This window comes from Castor canadensis, chromosome 17 (assembly GCF_047511655.1).
Source record: "Castor canadensis chromosome 17, mCasCan1.hap1v2, whole genome shotgun sequence".
NCBI lineage: Eukaryota > Metazoa > Chordata > Mammalia > Rodentia > Castoridae > Castor > Castor canadensis.
Window position 1 is genome coordinate 51,135,583 of NC_133402.1, and position 21,954 is coordinate 51,157,536.

Consider the following 21,954-nt stretch of genomic DNA (forward strand, 5'->3'; position numbering starts at 1 on the left):
AAGTTTCAATCTCTTTACATACACAACCATACTTGTTAGTTTCTGATGGTTTTAAAAAAATTATTATAGCCATCCCAGTAGGTGTGAAGTGGCATCTCAGTGTAGTTATGATTTGTGTTTGTCTGCTGACTAAGGGTGTTGAACATCTTCTCGTGCTTATTTGTCATTTGTATGTCTTCTTTGGAGGAAGCTCTATTGAAATTCTTTGTCCTTTTTATTTCTTTGATGGTTTTGGAGATCAAACAACATGCCTCCTGCATGCTAGGCAAGGGCTCTACCACTGAGCTTCATCCTTAACCTCCTTTGCCTAATTTTTTTAAAATGCATTCAACATTTATTGAACTGTGAACCGTTGCCAATGTTGCTGCAAACAGCCCCCTAATCCTGGCCCATTACAGTTTTCCCTGCAGAAGGAAGCCCAAGGTGGGAACTCTGCCCAACAGGGAGGGTAGCTAGGGAGACATGGCAAACGCAGGAAGAGGAGGGGGAACTTGGGGGGTAGGAGAGGATAGTGTGCAAAGGTGGATCCCAGGGATTCCCACACTCCCCTAAACAGACAAAGACCAGGAACAACCATCTTTGTCCCCATCCAGTGACCATAAGAACATCAAAGAAAGACCAGGAGTCTTGGACATATTTTAGTCCCTGTCATGAAGCCTTTTGCCTATTTTTAAATTGGCTTGTTTGGGCTCAGGATGGAGCTCAGAGCTTGCTTAGTTAGCATGTATGAGGCACTGATTGGATCCCCACAACCTCAAAAAATAAACAAATAAGTTGGGTTGTTTATCTTGTTTTTTAATTTAATTTTATTTTTGTATTACAACCCACATTGGTTTATCTTGTTGTTGAACTGTGAGGGTTCTTTGTGAATTCTGCATATTATTGCATATATGATTTGAAAATATCTATCCCACTGTGTGTAGTTGTCTTCATTTTCTGGATATCTTTCGATGCACAAGGGCTTTAAATTTTGAGGGAGTCCAATTTTCAATTTTCTGTTTATTAAAACTTTTCTTTTACTATGTTGCCAAGACTGGCCAGCCTTCCTGGTCTCAACCAATCTTCATACCTCAGCCACCAAATAGCTGGGATTACAGTTATATGCCACCATATCCAGTTCTTATTTATTTATTGTGGTACCGGGTTTGAACTCTGGGTCTCACACTTGCTAGGCAAGCACTCTACCACCTGAGCCAGTCCTCTAGCCCTGTTTTGTGTTGGATATGTCAAGATAGGGTCTCCTGAACTATTGCTCTGGGCTGGCTTTGAACTGCAATCCTCCTGATCTGTGCCTCATGAGTAGCTAGGATTACATGAGTGAACCACTGGTGCCCAGCTCTTGTTTGTTTGTTTATTTATTTGCAGTACTTGGTTTGAATTCAGGGCCTACACCTTGAGCCACTCTGCAAGCCCTTTTTTGTGATGGTTTTTTTTGATATATAGTCTTGAGAATTATTTGCCTGAGCTGACTTCGAACTGATCTCTGCTGCTTGAGTAGCTAGGATTACAGGTGTAATCAAACAGTGCCCAGTTTGTTTATTTATTTTTATTTGTATTTATGTGTTTATTTCTGCAGTGCTGAGGATTGAACACATGCCCTCAAATGTTTTACCACTGAGCTACATCCTCAGTCCCTCATATTTTTTGTTGTATTTAATTTTTTTTGTCTTTTTTCTTTCTTTTTTTTGGGCACTGGGGTTTGAACTCAGGGCCTCATGTTTGTTAGGCAGTCACTTTTACCACTTGAGCCATTCTGCCAGCTCCTGTTTCTTTTTCCTAATTTTTTTTTTTTTTGGCAGTACTGGTGTTTAAACTCAGGGCTTCACATTTGCTAGGCAATGCTAGCAACCCTAATTTAAACTTTTTATAATGCTTTTTTTCCCTTTTATTCATATGTGCATACTATAATGCTTTATTTTTAGGAGATTAAAGTATCATTTATTTTCTCACATAATTTCTGAGGATTAGGATCTGGGTGTAGTTTGTGTGTGTGTGTGTATGTGTTTGTTTTGGAGGTACTGGGGTTTGAACTCAGGGCTTGTGCTTGCTAGGCAAGGCTCTACCACTTGAGCCACGGCCGCAGCCTCTGGGTGTAGTTTTGGCTCAGGGTTCAGGGTCTCAAAAGGTTGCAGTGGCTTCAATCATCTTGAGGCTCAACAGGACCGTCAAAGCTTGCTCACATACTTTTCATTCAGCTTCAGTTTGTCATAGTCCTCAGTTCTTCACCGACTTTTCTCTGGAGGTTTCAGTTCTTAGCTGTGAAGGCTTCAAAGTGTTGTACCTGGAAATCCAAGCAGGATGGCACAGATTCTGACAACCCGCAACCCTCTTGGAGGGATCACATCAGGGTGGGAGCTTGTGTGTGTATCTCTCTGTTGCTTGTTTTGTCTATTTATTTATTTTTGTTTTGAGGGTTTATTTAAGCACAAATACAATGCGCATTCTGGCTGTCTATTCGTTTTCTTCACTGCGCAGGCTGGCACTGGAATTGATGACTCTGATGGCCAGCTGGGATGCCTTTTCCACCATGGCTGTGTGGTTCTTGGAGGAAACACTGTGAGTGATTTTTTTGCAGTAAGATTTCTTGCATATCAGGAGCACTTCCGGCTCCTTGATATTGTGGACAGGAACTTCCGGAAGCCACTGGGCAGCGTGTGCTTTGTTTTCTTGTTGCTCCCGTAACTGCTGTTGGGCATCAAGATCCGGCCCTTGAATTGTTTCCGTACTCAATTGTCAATACCCCTGGGTTTCCACCAGTTACGCTTAATATTTACATATCAATCTGACTGGTGGAGGAAGAACTTCTTGGTCTTCTTTTTTGACGATCTTGGGCTTCATCAGAGGTCTGAGCGCAGTCATGGTGCCGAGTAGGTGACCACTTCTTAAGCAGTGCGGAAGAAGAGGGAGGGGGAAGTGGCGCTTGTCTTATTTATTTTTTGGCAGTGGTGGTGATCAAATTCATGTTAGACATTCTACCACTGAGCTAAATCCCAAGTCACCCCCACTCCTTTTTAAAAGACAGGATCTATGTAGCCCAGGCTGGCCTTGACTCTCCATTCTCTTGCCTCAACTTCCTGAGTGCTGGAATCACAGGCCTGCACTACCATGCCCAGTCTCTGCCACTTTTTTTGTGACAAAAATAAATAAATAAATAAATAAATTATATATATATATATATATACATGGAACAAAAGTTACCATTTTCATCATTCTAAGTGTATATAATTCAGTTACATTACATTCACATTGTGCAACTATCACCACCATGCAGCTCTAGAATGTCTTAGTCTTTTCAAACTGAAACTCAGATCTTACTAAACAATAATTGCCCATTCCTGGGCTCAGTGGTACAGCATTTGCCTAGAATGCAGAAGGCCCTGAGTTCAATCCCCAGCACCACAAAAGGGGAGCCCCTGGCAACTACCATTTCACTTTCTGCCTCTATGAAATTGACCATTGTAGGTACCTCATATGAATGGAATGATTTGTCCTATATATATATATACATATATCAAGGGCCTACACCTTGAGCCACTCCACCAGCCCTTTTTTGTGAAGGGTTTTTTCCAGATAAGCTCTCTCAGAACTACTTGCCTGGACTGGCTTCAAACTGCGATCTCCCTGATCTCTGCCTCCTGAGCAGCAAGGATTACAGGCGTGAGCCACTTGCACTACCTTTTGACTATTGTAAATGAAGCTGCTATGATGTAAAAATATCTGTTCAAGTGTCTGATTTTATTTGAGAATTGGAATCGTGGTAATTCTATGTTTAATTTTTTTAAGGAACTTCCATATTGTTTTCCACATTTCACATATTAGGATGGATAGAAATGTTATATCACTGTGGTTTTAATTTGCATTTTTTTGTGGTACTGGAATTTGAACTCTGGGTGTTGAGCTTGCTAGGTAAGGTGCTCTACCACTTGAGTCATGCCCCAAGCCCTTTTTGCCTAAGCTATTTTATTATATTATTTTTTTTTTTGCAGTATTAGGGATTGAAGTCAGGGACTTGCACTTACTAGCCAGGCACTCTACCACTTGAGCCACTCCACCAACCTTGCTTTAGCTATTTCTGTTTTTCAAACTGATGTTTATGTCTCAGCCACCCTAGATTGCAATCCTATTTATGTTTCCTACAAACTGGAATGAAAGACATGTGCCACTATAACTGTTTTGGGCTGGCCTTGAACCGCGATCCTCCAGAGTAACTAGTATTACAAGTATGCTCAGCTTAATTTTGCATTTCCCTAATATTCATTATGTGAACATCTTTTCATTTCATTACTGTCCATTTTGTTTATCTCCTTTGAAGAAATGTCTATTTAACTACTTTGTCCATTTTGGTTTTTATTTTTGTTTTGGGCAATACTAAGGTTTGAATTCAGGACTTCTCACTTGGCAAGGCTGGTGCTCTACCTTTTGAGCCATGCCTCTAGTCCTGTCCTTTTTTAAAATGGTACTGGGATTGAACCCAGGGCTTCAGGTTTGGTAGGCAAGCACTTTACCACCTGAACTGTGTCCCCAGTCCTTTTGTTTATTTGTTTATTTATCGTGGTGCCAGATTTATTTACTTATTTATTTACTGTGGTACTGGGGTTTGAACTCCAGACCTTACACTTGCTAGGCAGACATTCTACCACTTGAGCCACTCCGGCAACTCTGTTTTGTGTTGGGTATTTTTGAGATAGGTCTGTTGAAATATTTGCTCAGGGCTGGCTTTGAACTGCCGTCCTCCTGATCTCTGCCTTCCAAGTGGCTAGGATTACAGGTGTGAGCCATTGGCACCTGGTGGATTTTTCTATTTCTGCAAAAACATTGGGATTTGGCAGGGATTGCTTTGAGTCTGTATATCACCTTTGGTAATATGGCCATATTAACAATATTAGTTGCAGTACAGGCATTCTATTAAAAAAATTAGTTCTGCCAACACATAAGAAGTGAGCTCTTTCCATCTTCTAGTGTTTTCTTCAATTTAATTCTTCAGTGTTTTATAGTTTTCATTGTAGAAGTCTTTCACTTCCTTGGTGAGGTTTATTCTTAGGTATTTTATTTTATTTTAATTTGTTGAGTTTATTGTAAATGGTATTATCTTCCTGATATGTTTCTCAGTGAGTTCATTATTAGTGTATAGACTTTGTATCCTGCTACTTTGCTGATTTTCTTGTTAAATTGAGATCTTAGAGTTTTCAGGTAGAGCACTATGGTATTTTAAGTATATAATCATAGCATCATAATTTTATTTTATTTTTCTTTCCTTTGATTTTTTTTCTTGCTTTATTGCTCTGGCTAGGAGTTCCAGCACTATATTGAATAAGAGCAAACAAAGTGGATACTCTTGTCTCCTTCCTGATTTTAGAGGAAATGATTTCAGTTTTTCCCCACTCAGCAAAATGTTGGCTATAGGTTTGTCACATACAGCCTTTCCTCTGTTGAGGTATGCTCCTTCTATTTCTAGCTTCTTCGGATCTTTTATCATGAAGCGATGTTGAATTTTGTCAAAGGCTTTTTCTTTATCTATTGAGATGATTTTGTGATTTTTTGTCTTTGATTCCATTTATGTGCTGTATTATACTTATTGATTTTTATATTTTGAACCATCCTTGCATCTCTGGAATGAAATCAATTTCATCATGGTGTATGATCTTTCATTTATCTATTTATTTTTGGTGGTACTGGGTTTGAACTCAGGATTTTGCACTTGCTAGGCAGCTGCTCTACCACTTGAGCCATTGAGCTATGCCTTCAGTTATTTTTGTTTTTAGTTATTTTTCACACAGGGTCTCATATTTTAGCCCAGGATGGCCTGGACCTTGATTTTCCTATTTATGCTCCCCCACCCACAGAGTTGGGATAACAGACATGAGTGCCACACACAATTTATTCATTGACATGGGGTCTCACTTTTTCCACAGGCTGGCCTTCAACCTGGAGAGCTTCCTCATCTCTGCCTATGAATAACTGGAATTATAGGTATGAGCCACTACACCTAGTTATGGTATATAATCTTTTTAATATTCTTTTAAATTTAATTTTCAAGTATTTATTGAGGATCCTTGCATCTGTGTTGATCAAGAAAATTCATCTAGGGCTGGGAATGTAGCTGAATGGTTTGGTTTTTGCCTATCATTCATGAGGCCCTGGGTTCAATCCCCAGTACCATAATACAATACAATAAAAATTCATATGATTTTTTTAAAAAGAGAAAATTCATCTATCATTTTCTTTTTTGTTGTTGTATCCTTATCTGGTTTTAGTATCAGGGTATTACTGGCTTCATAGAATGAGTTTGGTAGTGTTCCTTCCTTTTCTATTTTATGGAATAGTTCAAAGAGTATCAATGTTAGTCCTTTAAGTTTAGGAGAATTCAGCAGTTAGTTCATTACTTCTAGGATTTTATTTGTTAGTAGACTTTTTTTAAGTGCAAAGTGGGAGAGTTTATGGACATAGAAAATGTTAAGTGGGAGAGTAGGACCCCCAGATTTAGGAGGTGTCTCTAGCGAGGGTGCCTGAGAAATAATGTGATTTGAGTTTTTTACCTCATTCTCTTAGGAGACTTTTTATTAATGCTTCAATTTCATTACTTGTTAGTGATTTGTTTAGGTTGTTTATATCTTCTTGATTCAATTTTGGTTGGTCATATGTGTCTAGAAATTTATCCATTTCTTCTAGATGTTTGACTTTATTGAAATATAAGTTTCACCAGATTCACACTTGTAATCCTAGCTACTTGGGAAGCTGAGATCATGGCTAGCCCAGGCAAATATGTAGCTCAAGTGGTAAAGCACCTGCTTTGCAAGCCCAAAGCCCTGAGTTCAAACCCCAGTCGAGAGAGAGAGAGAGAAAGAGAGAAATTTTCACAATATTTCCTAATGATCTTCTAGGTTTTAGTGGTATCTATTGAGTATCTTTTGTTAATTTTGGTCTTCATTCTCTTCTTTTGTTTAGTTTAGCTAAGGGTTTGTCAATCTTGTTTATCTTTTCAAAGAACCAACTCTGCTTTTATTTTGTGTTCTTTTATAGTCTCCAGTTGATTAACTTCTTTATTATTTCTTTCCATCTACTAATTTTGGTTTTGGCTTATTCCCATTTTTCTGAGATATTGAGGTGCATAATTAGGTTATTTATTTGAAATTTCTCTGATTTTTTAATGTAGGCACTTACAGTCATAAACCTCCCTTTTAGAACTATCTTCTTTGTGTCCCAAAGGTTTTGGAAATTTGTTTTCATCTTGACTTGATGGTAGGAATTTTTTAATTTTCCCCCTAATTTCTCCAATGCATTGTTGATCATTCAAAAGTGTACTGTCAGAGGGCTGGTGGAAGGACTCAAGTGGTAGAGTGGGGAGCTGAGTTCAAAACTTGGTTCTGTAAAAACTTCTGCTCATCAAAAGAAATGGTCTCTAAACTGAAGAGAACACCCACAGAGTGGGAGAAAATATTTGCCAGCTACACATCAGACAAACGTCTGATAACCAGAATATATAGGGAACTTAAAAAACTAAATTCTCCCAAAACTAATGAACCAATAAAGAAATGGGCAAGTGAACTAAACAGAACTTTCTCAAAAGAAGAAATTCAAATGGCCAAAAAACACATGAAAAAATGCTCACCATCTGTAGCAATAAAGGAAAAGCAAATTAAAACCACACTAAGATTCCGCCTCACCTCTGTTAGAATAGCCATCATCAGCAACACCACCACCAACAGATGTTGGTGAGGATGCGGGGAAAAAGGAACCCTCTTACACTGCTGGTGGGAATGTAAACTAGTACAACCACTCTGAAAAAAAATTTTGAGGCTACTTAAAAAGCTAAACATTGATCTACCATATGATCCAGCAATACCACTCTCAGGGATATACCCAAAAGTATGCGACTCAGGTTACTCCAGAGGCACCTGCACACCCATGTTTATTGCAGCACTATTCACAATAGCCAAGTTATGGAAACAGCCAAGATGCCCCACTATGGATGAATGGATCAAGAAAATGTGATATCTATGCACAATGAAATTTTATGCAGCCATGAAGAAGAATGAAATGTTATCATTCGTTGGTAATGGATGGAATTGGAGAACATCATTCTGAGTGAGGTTAGCCTGGCCCAAAAGACCAAAAATCATATGTTCTCCCTCATATGCAGACATTAGATCAAGGGCAAACACAACAAGGGGACTGACTAAACTTTGATCACAAGATAAAAGCGAGAGCACACAAGGGAGGTGTGAGGATAGGTAAGGCACTAAAAAATTAGCTAGCATTTGTTGCCCTCAACGCAGAGAAACTAAAGCAGATACCTTAAAAGCAACTGAGGCCAACAGGAGAAGGGGACCAGGAACTAGAGAAAAGGTTAGATCAAGAAGAATTAACCTAGAAGGTAACACACATGCATAGGAAATTAATGTGAGTCAACTTCCTGTATAGCTATCCTTATATCAACTAGCAAAAACCCTTGTTCCTTCCTATTATTGCTTATACTCTGTCTTCAACAAAATTAGAGATAAGGGCAAAATAGTTTCTGCTGGGTATCGAGGGGGTGGGGGGAGAGAGGGAGGGGGTGGAGTGGGTGGTAAGGGAGGGTGTGGGGGCAGGGGGGAGAAATGACCCAAGCATTGTATGCATATATGAATAATAAAAAAACCCCTCAGTTCTGAAAAGAAAAAGAAAAGAAACTTCAGAGTTAAATGAAACCTAGCTGCATAGATCAAATGGACTTAACAGACATCTAATATTTACTCCAACAGATTCAGAATATTCCTTCTTCTCAGCAATCTGTGGAACTGTTGCCATAATAGATCACATTTTAAGCCATAAAGCAAGTCTTATCAAATATAAAAAAAATTGAAATAATTTCTGGTCAGTAAATTACAATGAAATAAAACTATACATTACTAGCAAGACAAACTACAAAAATTATGCAAACCCATGGCAATTGGACAGTACACTTTTTTGGGAGGCAGTACAGGGGTTTAAACACAAGGCCTCATATTTGCTAGGCAGGTGATCTACCACTTGAGCCATGCCCCCAGACTTTTTTTGCTTTAGTTTGTTTTTAGACAGGTCTCCTACTTTTGCCTGGGCCGGCCTTGAACCTCAATCCCTCTTACCTCCCTCCCCTGAGTAGCTAGGATTAAAGGCATGGAATACCACATCCAACTATTTTGCTGCAATGGGATCTCACTTACATTTTCCCCCAGGCTTGCCTTGAATAGAAATCCCCCTATTTCTCCCTCCAAGTAGCTGGGATTACAGCATATCCTACCACACCTCACCCTCTTTGTTGATTTTTTTCCTAGATGGTCTATCTATTCATGAGACTGGGATATTGAAGTCACACACTATTATTGTATTTGGTCCTACCTGTCTGTCTAATAGTGTGTATTTTGTAAAAGTGGGTACCCCAAAATTTGGTGCATATATATTCTTCTTGATGGGGATATAGCATCCTTCTTTATTCCTTCTCATTTTGCCTTGAAGTCTGCTTTGCAGATTCCTGCTACTTGCTTTCAGATTCTGTTTATTTGGAATATCATTTTCTATCCTATCACTTTCTGTGTGTGTGTGTGTGTGTGTGTGTGTGTGTGTGTGCACGCGCGCGGCGCGCGCTTTTGCCAATGAGGTGAGTTTCTTGCAGTCAACAAATAGCTGGATTTTTTTTTTAATCCATTCAGCCACTCTGCATCTTTTAAGTGGAAATTTAAGACAATTGCAGTTAGGGCTATTATTGGAAGGTATGTACTAATTTCTCTTTTCTTCACCATAGACATTTGTTGATTTACTGATTAATAATTGATTATTTTCTAATTCTCTTTTGTTTATGTATTCTTATAGTAAGATGTAGTCTCTCTTGAGTTTTGGCTCAAACTATAATCCTCCTCTCTCTTGCTCCCAAGTAGCTGGAATTACAGGCATGAACCAATGCATCTGGTCCTGAAAACTAAACTTTTGAATTCTTTGCCTGGCATTTCAACCATTTCATTATCTTTAGATTTAGTTATTGAAGAATTATGAAAAGCTTAGTGGTGTGGCACATGCTTACAATGTCCAGCATCTTGGGTTTGATCCCCAGCACTGTAGAAGAAGAAGAAAAAGGAGAAGGAAGAGGAGGAGGAGGAGAAAGAGGAGGAGAAGGGTTATGAACTTTTGGAGGACTTATGTAGACTGGCCTTTTCAAATTTTTCATGTTTCTATGTTACTATCTTTACATCTGTTGGGATGGATATTTCTTATGGTTTTATATAAGGGGTCTTCTTAGTAAGTAGCTTTCTCTTGAGGGTTCATCCCTGGTACTCCTCTGAGAGGAGAAAATAAACTACCATAACAGCAACACCATGAAGACAAACCAGATATAGAAACACAATAAGAATCAATTAAAGGACTGGAGGCCTGGCTCAAGCAGTACAGTGCCTGCCTATCAAACATGAAGCTCTGAATTCAAACAATTACTGCCAACAAAATCAATTAAAGACAACTATTACCCTCCAATAACCATAGAAAAGGAAGTGGCAAAAACAATGTAAAACTATAAAATTAAAAATCAAAAAAGGTGCTTGATGTCGATGACTCATGCCTATAATCCTAGCTACTTGAGGCAGAGTTCAGGAGGATCACAGTTTGAAGCCAGCCTGGGCAAATAGCTCACAAGACCCTATCTCAAAAAAACCCATCACAAAAAAGGGCTGATGGAGTGGTTCAAGGTGTAGGCCTTGAGTTCAAACCCCAGTACTGCAAAAAAAAAAAAATCAATAGCTGGGCACCAGTGGCTCATGCCTGTAATCCTAGCTACTCTGGAGGCAGAGATCAGGAGGATGGCATATTCAAAGCCAGCCCAGGCAAATAGTTCAAGAGATCCTATCTCAAAAAAAAAAAAAAACCCTACACAAAAAAGGTCTGGTGGTGTGTCTCAAGGTGTGGGCCCTGAGTTCAAGTCCCAGCACTGCAAAAAAAAAAAGAGAGAGAGAGAGACCCTATCTCAACCAATAAGGCTGGGTACGGTGGTACATGACTGTCCTTCCAGCTATGTGGGAAACACAAATAGGAATATCATAGTCCAGAGCCTGCTGGGGCATAAAGTAAAACCCTATTCTACAAATAGCCAAAGTAAAAACGTGCTGGGGGATGACTCATGTGGTAAAGTGCCTGGCTGGCAAGGGCAAGTCCCTGAGTTCAAATCCCAGTACCAACTCCTCAAAAAACTGATTACAAAATAAAGAAGATATATAAATAAAATTAGATAAAGGGAAAATGAGAAATAAAAAATAAAAACTGGACAAGGGGCCAGTGGCTCACACCTGTAGTCCTAGCTATTCAAGAGGCAGAGATCAGGAAGGTTGAGGCTCAAAGTCAGCCTGGGCAAATAGTTCACAAGACCCTATCTCAAAAATATCCAACCAAAAAAGGACTGGTGGAGTGGCTCAAGTGGAGTACCTGCCTAGCAAGCATGAGGCCCTGAGTTCAAACCCCAGTACTACCAAAAAATTTTTTTAAAAATTAAAAAACTGTAAAGGCTTAAAAAAATAAAGTGCTGGTGGTGTATTCCTGATATCCCAGCACTAAGGAGGATGAGATTGGAGGACTGTGAATTCAAGGTCAGCCTGGGTTACAGAGTGAGACCCTTTCTCAAAAACAACAACAACAACAACAACAACAAAATAAACTACAATAAAGTAAAAACAATACTAAAAATCATAGTAAAGAGCCATTGGTGCTCTTGAACTACAAGTGCTGCTCTTAAGCCACCTTGCTCAGAGCCTGTACTTGTTCTCTTTTTTGGGGAGTGTACTTTCCTGCTTCCACTCACTCTCAATAAAACTTTGCTGCTGCTTTGCAATCTGTGTATCTCCACTCAATTCTTTGTTCGTGACACCAAGAACCTGAGATCTTTTTCACCAGGATCTTCTTCATCTTCTTTCTTTTTTTTTGCGGTACTGGGGGTTTGAACTCAGGGTCTACACATTGAGCCAATCCACCAGCCCTATTTTTGTGGTTGTTTTTTTCAAGATATGGTCTCTCAAACTATTTGCCTGGGCTGGCTTCAAATCATGATCCTCTGATCTCTGCCTCCTGAGTAGCTAGGATTACAGGAGTGAGCCACCGGCTCCTGTTGACCAGGGTTTTCTGAGACCACCCATTGGTAAAAGTTTCAGCACTTCCAGACCCTGCCCAGAAGTAAACCATCTTGCAGAGTGAGGCATAAGAAACTCAGTGATCCTCAGGCCAAAATTCAAAGCTCTCAGTCTCTAATAGTAATCCATAGGCCACCAGCTCACTCCTCAGTGAGCATAGGCCAGCCTGTAACTGTTAGAGGGCAGGGCTACCAACCATTGTGACCTGCATAGCTTAAGCTCCTTGCTGCTCACACTTTTCAGTGGGTCCATGTCCAACTGTCTCCCACCCAGCACTGTTCCAGGATGTCCCCAGGCTTGTGGATTATTCCTTGTTTTCAGATCCCCAGAGTAGCTCTGTCTCAAACAATAAGCTCCCTTTCAAGATGTCACCTGACTATGGTACTCTGATTGATGCAATGGATTTCTTCTCCAATTTTAGGATGTCATGCAGGAGGAGTCACTGACACAACAAACACCTGCACTGAAATTAAGGCTTATGAAAACCATGAGTTTTTCCTGTCACTAGGACTGCCAGTCTGTTGTCATCAGGGCTGCCTGGCTTACCTTTTGGTTGTGGCTGTGGGTTTCCTTCCTCCCAGGGAGTTGCAGCCTGGTTCCTACTTTTCTCTGCATTGCCTTTCTGTTTCTTGGTGCTTTTTAGCTGTCCTGTGACATCTTTCCTTATTCCTAATGCTCTTCTGTCTTTCTTCAGGGTAGAATCTCTCTTTTGTTACTCTGACTTTTCATCCACAGAATTGCACAGAGGAAACGTCTAAGTTTCCATGTTATCCTGGAACTTCATTACTTCTTTCTTATCTTTCTTACAACCATGCTTTTTCTCATTCTGTCCTGCTATCCCAAACCTCCTCATTCATAGAGGCCCTTCTTCAGCAAGTCTTCCATTGCACTACACTCACATTTTGTGCCAAAGAACCCCTTGTCCTTTCCCATGGCATGTGATTTGTACCATCCTTGGAGAGATGACCTTGCTCAGGGTATTATAATCTACATAGGATTTCCCAGGCATGCCAGAAACCTCCAAGAGAGCTTTTCTTTCCCTCCCCCTATTTTATTCCCAATGCTTTATAGGCCTGCCTCAATGGTGGGCCCAACATAAATTCATATTTACCAAATATAATTATTGAGCAATTCTGTACCTGTTCTGGTTTTGGGGATCCTGGTAAGATAGACAACAAGTCCTTGTTTCCCTGGACCTCCCAATTTTATGACAGGAGACAGAAAATAGACACAAAATTTAAGATAGCATTAAGTGCTCTGCAGAGAAAGAAAAGAAAATAGGGTGATATGATGGGGACTGGGTAGCCACTTCATTTACTTATTAAGTGTGCTGGGGATTGAGCCTAGGGCATCATACATGTGAGGCAAGTATGTATTTCTTTACAGACTATTTATTTACATAAGATACAGAATCTTGCTTTGTTGCCCAGGCTAGCCTCAGCCTCCCAAAGAGCTGGGACTGCAGATGTGTACTACCATGCCCAATCCAGAGGAAGTTAATGAAACTGAATGGACTTCTTTTTTTAGCCACTATTTCTATGCTGTTTGTCAATTAAATTATCAAATTTCCATTGTCATTTATTAATTACAGTGTCTATGCTGCTTCCATAGGAAACTTGATCAACAGCTTCTTCATGTCCTTCCCAGGGCCAGTCCTGACAGGAATTCTCTCAAGACCACAGAATCTGGAGGCAGAGTTAAAGGCTACTTCTCCACCCTCTGGAGCAGCCATCCAGGGGTACTTACTGCATCTCACACTACCCCTGAGCTGTGGTCCTTTTGCCTAGGGTTCTTCTCTATTTCTTCCTAAGGTGCTCTTTAACATTTTCTTTTTCTTTTTTTTTTTTAGTACTGGGGTTTGAACTCAGAGCCTTGTGTTTGCTTCTCCAACTTTTTTTTTTTTTTTGTGGAACTAGGGTTTGAACTCACGGCCTACATCTTGAGCCACTCCACCAGCTCTTTTTTGTGATGGATTTTTTACAGGTAGGGTCTTGTGAACTATTTGCCTGGGCTGGCTTCAAACTGCAATCCTCTTGATTGCATCTCCTGAATAGCCAGGATTACAGGCATGAGCCACCAGCGCCTGGCTTGTAACTTTTTTTTTTTTTTTTTAGTGATACTGGGGTTTGAACTCAGGGCCTCGTGCTTGCTGTGCAGGCACTCTTGCTGCTTGAGTCACTCTGCCAGTTCCCCCACTTCTAACATTCTTGACATTGTTTCAGTTCACAGGTCACATCATTGAGATGATCTTACCCAATGCATCTTTTCTCCCAACAGCCTCTCTCCAGTACAGGTCTCTGCTTTATGTTCTTCTCAGCACTTACTAGAATCTGATTATTTTGTTCTGTCTCCCCTATTTAGGAAAGGAGGGAAGAGACCTGTTCTCTACTGACTCAGTGCTATATACTCCAGGCAAATCAGCATCAGAAATATAACTGGGTAAAAATAAAATAAAAGTAAGACATGAGTGCTGGTGGAGTGAGTCAAGCGGTAGAGTGTCTGCCTAGCAAGCATGAGGCTCTGAGTTCAAACCCCAGTACCCCACCACACACCAAAAAAAAAAAGAAAAAAAAAGACACCACAGCAAGAAAGAAATACACTTGGGGAACAGTAAATGTCTGCTGAATGAACATCCCTGTAGGACAGAGACCAGATTCCTCCAACTTCAATTTTGATAATTCTTCATTTATTTTAGTGCATGATCACACGCATGGACTCTGAATGTTCTGCATTCAAATCCCATTCCTCTTCTTACCTCCCAGACTCAGGTTTTCCACCTTTGAAATTGGATGTACATTATTCATAATGTCTATGTAAGGATTAAATGAATTAATATCTGTAAAATGCATACAGTCTTATCTGACCCGTCTTATTATCAGCCATGAGCACATTTCTCAGTACAAATTTGGTACCTAGTAAATAGTTGCAGAATGGGAAATTTAATGGTGCAGTGATTATGCCAAGCTTTCATTAGAAATGGGTGAATTAAAAAAAAAATCACCCCGGAGATTATAATCTAGGTGATGAGAGAAATATACACACAGAAAGTGAAAAAAAATTCTTGGGGCTGGGAATGAAGTTTGGTGGTAAAGCACTTGCCTAGGCCCTGGGCTCAATCCTCAGCATTGCAAAACAAGAAGAAAAACATATCTTGGGAGGAAATGGACCAAAATTTTGCCAGACATAGTTGTGCACTCCTGTAGTCCCAGCTACTAGGGAGACAGAGGTGGGAGGATCATACAAGTTCAGGAATTTGAGATCAGCCTGGGCAACATGGCGAGACCCCATCTCAAAAAAAGATTCCAAAAAGAATGTAAAAAAAATCAGGTGTGGTGGTGCACATCTGTCATCCCAGCACTCAGAGGCTGAGGCAGGAGGATGACAAATTCGAGGCCAGCCTGGGTTATAGAGCAATACCCTGCCTCAAGAAAACAACAACAAAAATTCCCATGAATGGGATAAATATTGAACAAAACATTCTGTGTCTGTCACCTTGGACCATGGGTCAGAGTGATAATGGCTTTGGCATTCAGAAGTGGGGGTGGGCTGTAAGTGTGGCTAGTGCAGGCAGGACTGAGCTAACTCTCATGCAGTGAGGAGGAGATGAGACAGTGAAAAAAAGAATGCTTTGCCAGGTGTGAGTTGGTGGTGATGAAGGCCTAGTTCTAGTTTCTTTTCTTTCTTTATTTTTAATTTTTGATGAATTAAAAAGCCACTGTGGTCAGCCAATGTCTTGTGACTCATGACTGTAATACTAGCTACTCAGGAGGCTGAGATCAGGAGGATCACAGTTCAAAGCCCGGGCTAACAGTTTTCAAGAACCTATCTCAAAAAAAAAAAAAATCACAAAAAAGTGCTGACAGAGTGGCTCAAGTGGTAAGAGTGCCTGCCTAACAAGCGTGAGACTCTGAGTTCAAACCCAGTGCCGCAAAAAAAAAAAAAAAAAAAAAGTTTCTGGCTAATGTTGCCTAATATCAGCAAGAAGTTCCCAGATCTTATAACCTCACTTGAAGGTAGATCCTTTGATAGGTAGATATATGTGTAAATCTCTTTAGGGATTTCACCTGAAATGTTCCTATAGGTCAATTTGGAGGTACCATGAACCCCAAAGGTGGTTGTGAGGGCATCCAAGGGGTCAGGGAAGTTTCAGAAAGGCAAGGAAGCAATGATGTTACAGAGGAGTCAGGGCATCCTGGGAGGAGGGAATGGAAGGGGCTTCTATCACTGGGTGACCAATGTTGGCTCTTGTTGCTCCAAGCTTAGTGACAGGGGAGAAAGTTTAAGTGTGGATGTGTTTGATTCTGTGCCTTGGGTCTTTGTGTGTGTGTGTGTGTGTGTGTGTGTGTAAACAACAGAACTCCTTTATCAAGGATCTGGCCAGCCTCATTGGTCTTTTTCTCCTTTTTTTGGTCATCTTTGGGATTCTCATCTGAATCTATTTTAACTCTTTTTTTTTTTGGTGGTACTGGGGTTTGACCTCAGGGACTCACACTTGCTAGGCAGGTGCTCTATCACTTGAGTCACCCTGTCAGCCCTTTCTTTGTGTTGGGTATTTTAAAATTTTTATTTGTTTATTTTTTTTTGGTGGTACTGGGGTTTGAACTCAGGCCTCACGTGTGTTGGGTATTTTTGAGATAGGGTCTCACAAACTATTTGCTCTGGAGCTGGCTTTAAACCTCCATCCTCCTGATCTCTGCCTCCTGAGTAGCTATAATTACAGACCTGAGTCACTGGCGCCTGGTTAAAACCCATTTCAACTCTTGAGGTCAAATCTGCTTTATGTATCACCCAGAGGGTCCTAGTAAGGAGGTGAACTGAGGAAAATGCAGGATTTCAGGTCAAGGTGCTGATCTGACCTCAGGCAGCCGAAAGGAGTAAACCAGCATTTGAGGCATATTTTGTCCATTAACAGCCTAGGATGAAATTGCTCTAAGAGTAGAGAACCTCTCTAGACTTTGAGCATACTTTTTTGTTCGTTTGTTTTTGTTTTTTTTTTTGGGATAGAGTCTTATTATGTAGTCCCTGCTGGCCTGGAACTCAAGATCCTCCTGCCCCAGCCTCCCAACTACTGGGATTACAGGTATGCATCACCATGTCAGGCTGAGTATGCTGCTTTTTAACTTATGAGCCCACTGTTTCCAGAGGATACCAAAATGCTTTTAGACAGGCAGAGCCCTCTAGCAAGCACAAGGCACTGAGTTCAAACTCTATATAGCACCTAAAAAAATAAAGTTAGGCAGAGCCCTTTTGTTAATTCCAGAACATAATTTAAATGGAAAGCCAGGTGTGTATCACTATGTGACACAGTGATAAAATTTCATTCAAGTGCAAGTAGCTGATACCAGGACTTTTCAGGAGAGTCGCTTGAGACAAGGGAGAAAGGTAACAAGGTAAAATTTCCTGAGTCTCAGAAGCCAAGGGGATAAATGAGAATGGAAAAATTTGACAACATGTGAAAGTTGTGATACTTTTTTGGATCACCTTCTGCAGACCTAAATTCCCATTGATAGTTTGGGAAAACACACTTGTATTTTTATAACCTAATTTGCTCTGAAAGTAACTATTTCTGGTATCTAGAGGTGTGAAGACCTGGAAAAAAAGAGAGGTGGGGATGAGAAAGGAATTTTTATACTCAATTTCATGAGGAAGACAAAAGGAAGCCTTCAAAAGTAAGACCTACTTACATAATCTTTTCATCACTTTACCGATATTCACTTTTAGGCAAGAGAAGGAGAAAGCCCGGGGCTGTAGTGGCGAGAGCTGACAATACAGTCTCAGCCCACGTAGCATAATCCCCAACTTGGAGGAAATGCTGCACCCTTAACCTCCCTTGAGGGTTGGCAATCAAGAAAGTGATGCACAGATGACATGCGCAGGAATTTCAGGTGCTCAGGGCTCTTGAGCCCGCTCTGAGAATGAAAGCACAGGCTGACTCCCGCAACAGAGGTCAGAAAGAATTTATTTATAGAGAAGAGAAGAGAAAGACTGCATAGTGGGGAATGCAGGGGGACCAGGAAACCCGTGGTCCCGTGGGTCGGGCTGGGGATTGGGTTTTATAGCCTTTTTGAGTATTACCTGAGGGCAGAGATGTCTCCCCGGTGCACAGAAGTTTCCTGGGAAGGAGAACTGTCTCCTTGACCACTTATCACCTTTTGGGACCTCCTGCAGTCCGTCCTTCAAAAGCACCCTTTTGCTCCTCTTCCAGTTAATTCTGAAACCAGCTTCTGCCAACAGGAAACCCAACGGCAGGAGAGTGTGGAGGAGGAAAATCCGAATTACATGGTGCCCATCCATTTCAGGGGCCCTTAAGGGTTAAGCACGACTCTGTTGGGAGGCAATAGTAGTAGTAGCAATCATCAGTAGCAACATCAACAATGACCGTACCCCAATGTGGAGCCCCATATCTCCGCCACAGGCACTTGTATCATCTCATCGTTTCTTGTAAGCCTCTGGAGTTATTCCCAACTGAGAAAGGAGGAGGAACCCAGGCTCAATGGCACTAAGTGATCAGCGAATGCAAACCCATTCGGTCGAACCCACCGTTGGCATCATTCCCAGGGAGATTGTGGCCTGGGATTTCTGTGCAACATTCACTCCTGAAATGGTCTACTGTAGTAGACAAACGGCTCTATCTAGGGAAGAATCGCTGCAGGGTTGGAATACCCTCCAGTTCGCGCACAGCGGAACTTTCCTATCGGCGGCGCATGTTCCCGTCCGGGTGGCCAAGTGCGCGGGCCGGGAGGGGAACGCTTTTTGAGGCGGACCGCGAGCGGAGGCTGAGAGCGCCGCCACCGGAGAAGACCGACGCTTGGCCAGATCCAGCCTGCGGCGCCCGGGCCTGGCTGGCCGCTTCCCGCCTCAGCCGCTGCCTCAGCCCCTGCCGCCGCAGACATCGTCCAGGTGGGCGCGGCGGTACGTGAGGTCTCTCGGCCCTGCCCAGATCTGTGCGGCCGGGATCTGTGGCCCGGGAGGTGAGAGCCGGTGCCGGCCCCTGGCTCTCCGCCGGGGCCTCTTGGACCCGCAACAATGGGGGCACAGTAGGGATGCAGCCGGAGCCACTGGCGTGCAGCCGCCTGGGGCAGAAAGATGATCCTGGAGGCTTGGGCCTTGGGGCATAAGGTCGGACCTGAGAAACTCCAGTGGTCGGAGGCTTGGCGGGGGTCTTGGCCTCCACCCGGGGCCTCGGCGTTTTGATATGTGGGACTGTAGTAGCCAGGGAAAGGAGTCATAGAGGCACCGCGACTTAACTATAGTGGCGCTTCTTACTGGCGTCCCAGAGGCTGGACTGTAGCGGGGTGGAGGGGGTGGGGCTTGTGTTTGGAATTTTAGTGGCCTCTGTGTGCCTGGTCTCTGAGGCACTTGGGGATGCGTCTCTTCCATACCCCCTGGCGAGATCTGGGAGTTTGTCAAACTGGGATCGGGTTGGGAGAGAAGAGGCATGGAGCGTTTAGCTTCTCTGAAGTACCTGGTGATTAGTTCCTGGAAAGGCAGCAGCTCAGCTGGGCACAGGAGAGTTGAGCAAATAGCCAGATCCCCCGCGGCCCATCAGATGCACCCGCGATAGAGTGGTTCTCAGAGAACTTGTCACACAGTGAGTAATGTCTGGTGCTTTAAGGATCAGGATGCTGGGGATTGTGATTTGGGGAGGATAGAGGAGGGTCAGAGATGCTGAGGTTGAAGAATCAGTTTTATGTGGGTCATGGTGGTGGCGGCCTGGGAGATGAACAACGGAACTTTGCAGGGTGGGTTTTCTGATAGAGAATGACCTCTGACTGCGGGGGAGTGGGTGACTCAGATCTGTTAGAATTCCTGTTTCTTGCTAGCGGATGTGGCTTACTATATTGGTGCCTGGACTTTGAGGTAGATGAGGCTGGAAGGAGTATTTGGGGGGCTTGATAAGTTTGTTCCTGAGTAGTGGATAGTGTGGATCTTTCCTTCTTATTACAAGTCAAAGCAGTGTATCATTGATAACATTTTAAGTAAGGAATTTCTTTGGATTCTGTGCTTTATTCATTTTTTTCCCCTTTCCTCTGTGAATTGTGACTCATGCTTTCTTTTTAGCACTGTGGCTTTTGCTTATAATGATAGACAGACTTAGACTCTATGGTATATGTAAATTCTAGGAGTTTTGAGTCCAATTCCATTTAAATCTAAGACTTTTTCACTAATTTGTGTGTCATTGTTTAATGTGTGTAACTCTATAGAAAGTTGGGAAAACTTTACCAGTTCATCTTGCTAAAAGCTTTTTGGATCACTAAATCGAGAAATTTCAGTTTCTCTTACTGCTATGAAGTGATTAAGTTGAATCTGTTAAATTGTAGTGATTGTCATATTGGCATCCCTGCTAAATAAAAGGACATTTTCGTCACTAGAACTGTTATCCATCTTCAGTGAATTTGACCTGTATACTCTATCGCCCTGTACAATATGTATCACTGAAAGGCAGTGTGCAAACTCCAACTCTGAGGCTTGCAGCTGTGTGCTGGAGCTCTGCATGTGTTATTCAGAAAAAGTTGATGTGTTGTCTGTAGATAAGATATTAAAGGGGAACCTACGTGAAGAAAACCAGTGTCAGAATCATTGCATCTTCTAAATTTACTTAGAATTTATTTAGGAGATACTGCTAATTGGAGACTAGTATAAATTTTTTGGCGAGATGTGAGGCAATTCTTTTTGTACTTACACTGATAGTTTTAAAATATTCTAGGGCTTGTTTTAAAGCTTTAAAAATTATTTCTCTTCAAAGGTTTTCTCTTTAAAATTTTCTTCTTTCATAAATCCATGTCTGTTGCCTTATGACAGGCTGTGTTATGATAGACATTGTTACCTTGGCAATGGTGACATTTCTCACTTTTTGATAGTGTTAGTTCATAATTCAAAGGCAGCTATATCTATGAGGAAACGTGATTGTTGTGTATCAAGTTTTAAGTTAGTAAAGCCATTGAATAAGGTTTTTATAGTGTGTTAATTTTCAATAGGGACAATTGCTGTGTTCACATTTCCATGCAAAAAGCTTAGCAATAACTGGTCACATTGATACAGAGTTGTTTATGTATCATTTTATTTAGATATACCTTAAATTTAAGTACTCCTGTAGAAAAGCCACAGGATAAAACATTTTGTTTCTGTGTTTGCCTCAATGAACAGTGATTTACAAATACTGTATGTGTTCAGGTTCCCTAGGAAGCCATCACACTCTTCTTCCTACTGTGGTTTTGAGAGCATGAAGGCTTGCTTACCCTGTGTCTGGTTCACTGTGTGTAGGCTGGGAGTGTGTGCTCATCCCTTAGAGGGCTGACCTCTCTGTAACAGCAAGCATAAGATTGAGGTAAGGCTTAGTCTGTTTGAAGTTGCTTGTCTTAATTTTTGCTGCATAAGATATAGTGTAAGCCTGAGTATTTTTTCCTTTAGTTCTTAACCTTCATTGTGCTCTAGTGAAAAATTCTCCCCTTTCCTCTATTCTTCTGTGTGTATATCTTGACCAAAAATAAATGAAGATGTTTAAAATCAAGGCACTTAGATCATAACTAAATTCATTGAGATAGCTCTCATTTTTTCATCTGCGATATTCACTTGACCAAAGAAAATAAAAACTGGTTCATATGTTGCTTTGAAGGCAAGGTGATTACTTGAAGAAATGTTTTTGGCTACTTAGTAGTCAAATGGGTCAACTTCAGAAAATCTAGGTAGGAAAGCTTAGAATTTCTTTTTCTTTTTTCTTTAGAAAAATTCTGAGAGTTGTACAATAGGAAGAGCATGGTCTTTGGAGTCATCCCACCTGTGCTTCTTCTTTTCTTTTTCCCCTTTTTTCTTTTTAAACAGGGTCTTGCTA

The 21,954-nt window shown here is 41.3% G+C and overlaps 2 protein-coding genes and 1 pseudogene across 5 annotated transcripts in view; 1 reads left to right on the plus strand and 2 right to left on the minus strand.

Annotated features, from left to right (window-relative positions):
* The window catches only part of Dcaf1 (DDB1 and CUL4 associated factor 1), a 101,247-nt gene extending 82,445 nt beyond the window's left edge, over window positions 1-18,802 (minus strand). Inside the window, exons 1-2 of one of the 2 annotated variants that reach the window (XM_074059343.1) lie at window positions 18,663-18,802; window positions 18,198-18,446 (exon numbers count right to left, since the gene is read on the minus strand). The gene's annotated coding sequence lies outside the window, so the exon portion shown is untranslated. Of the gene's footprint in view, window positions 1-18,197; window positions 18,486-18,662 lie in introns of those variants that run through there. The other variant, XM_074059344.1, reaches the window with a different exon arrangement.
* LOC109692270 (large ribosomal subunit protein eL32-like) lies at window positions 2,452-2,859 on the minus strand (annotated as a pseudogene).
* Window positions 18,803-18,863: 61 nt separating the features above from the next.
* Window positions 18,864-21,954, plus strand: part of Rad54l2 (RAD54 like 2) — a 106,489-nt gene continuing 103,398 nt past the window's right edge. Inside the window, exon 1 of one of the 3 annotated variants that reach the window (XM_074059349.1) lies at window positions 18,864-19,022. The gene's annotated coding sequence lies outside the window, so the exon portion shown is untranslated. Of the gene's footprint in view, window positions 19,094-21,954 lie in introns of all 3 variants that reach the window. The other 2 variants (XM_074059348.1, XM_074059350.1) reach the window with 2 other exon arrangements.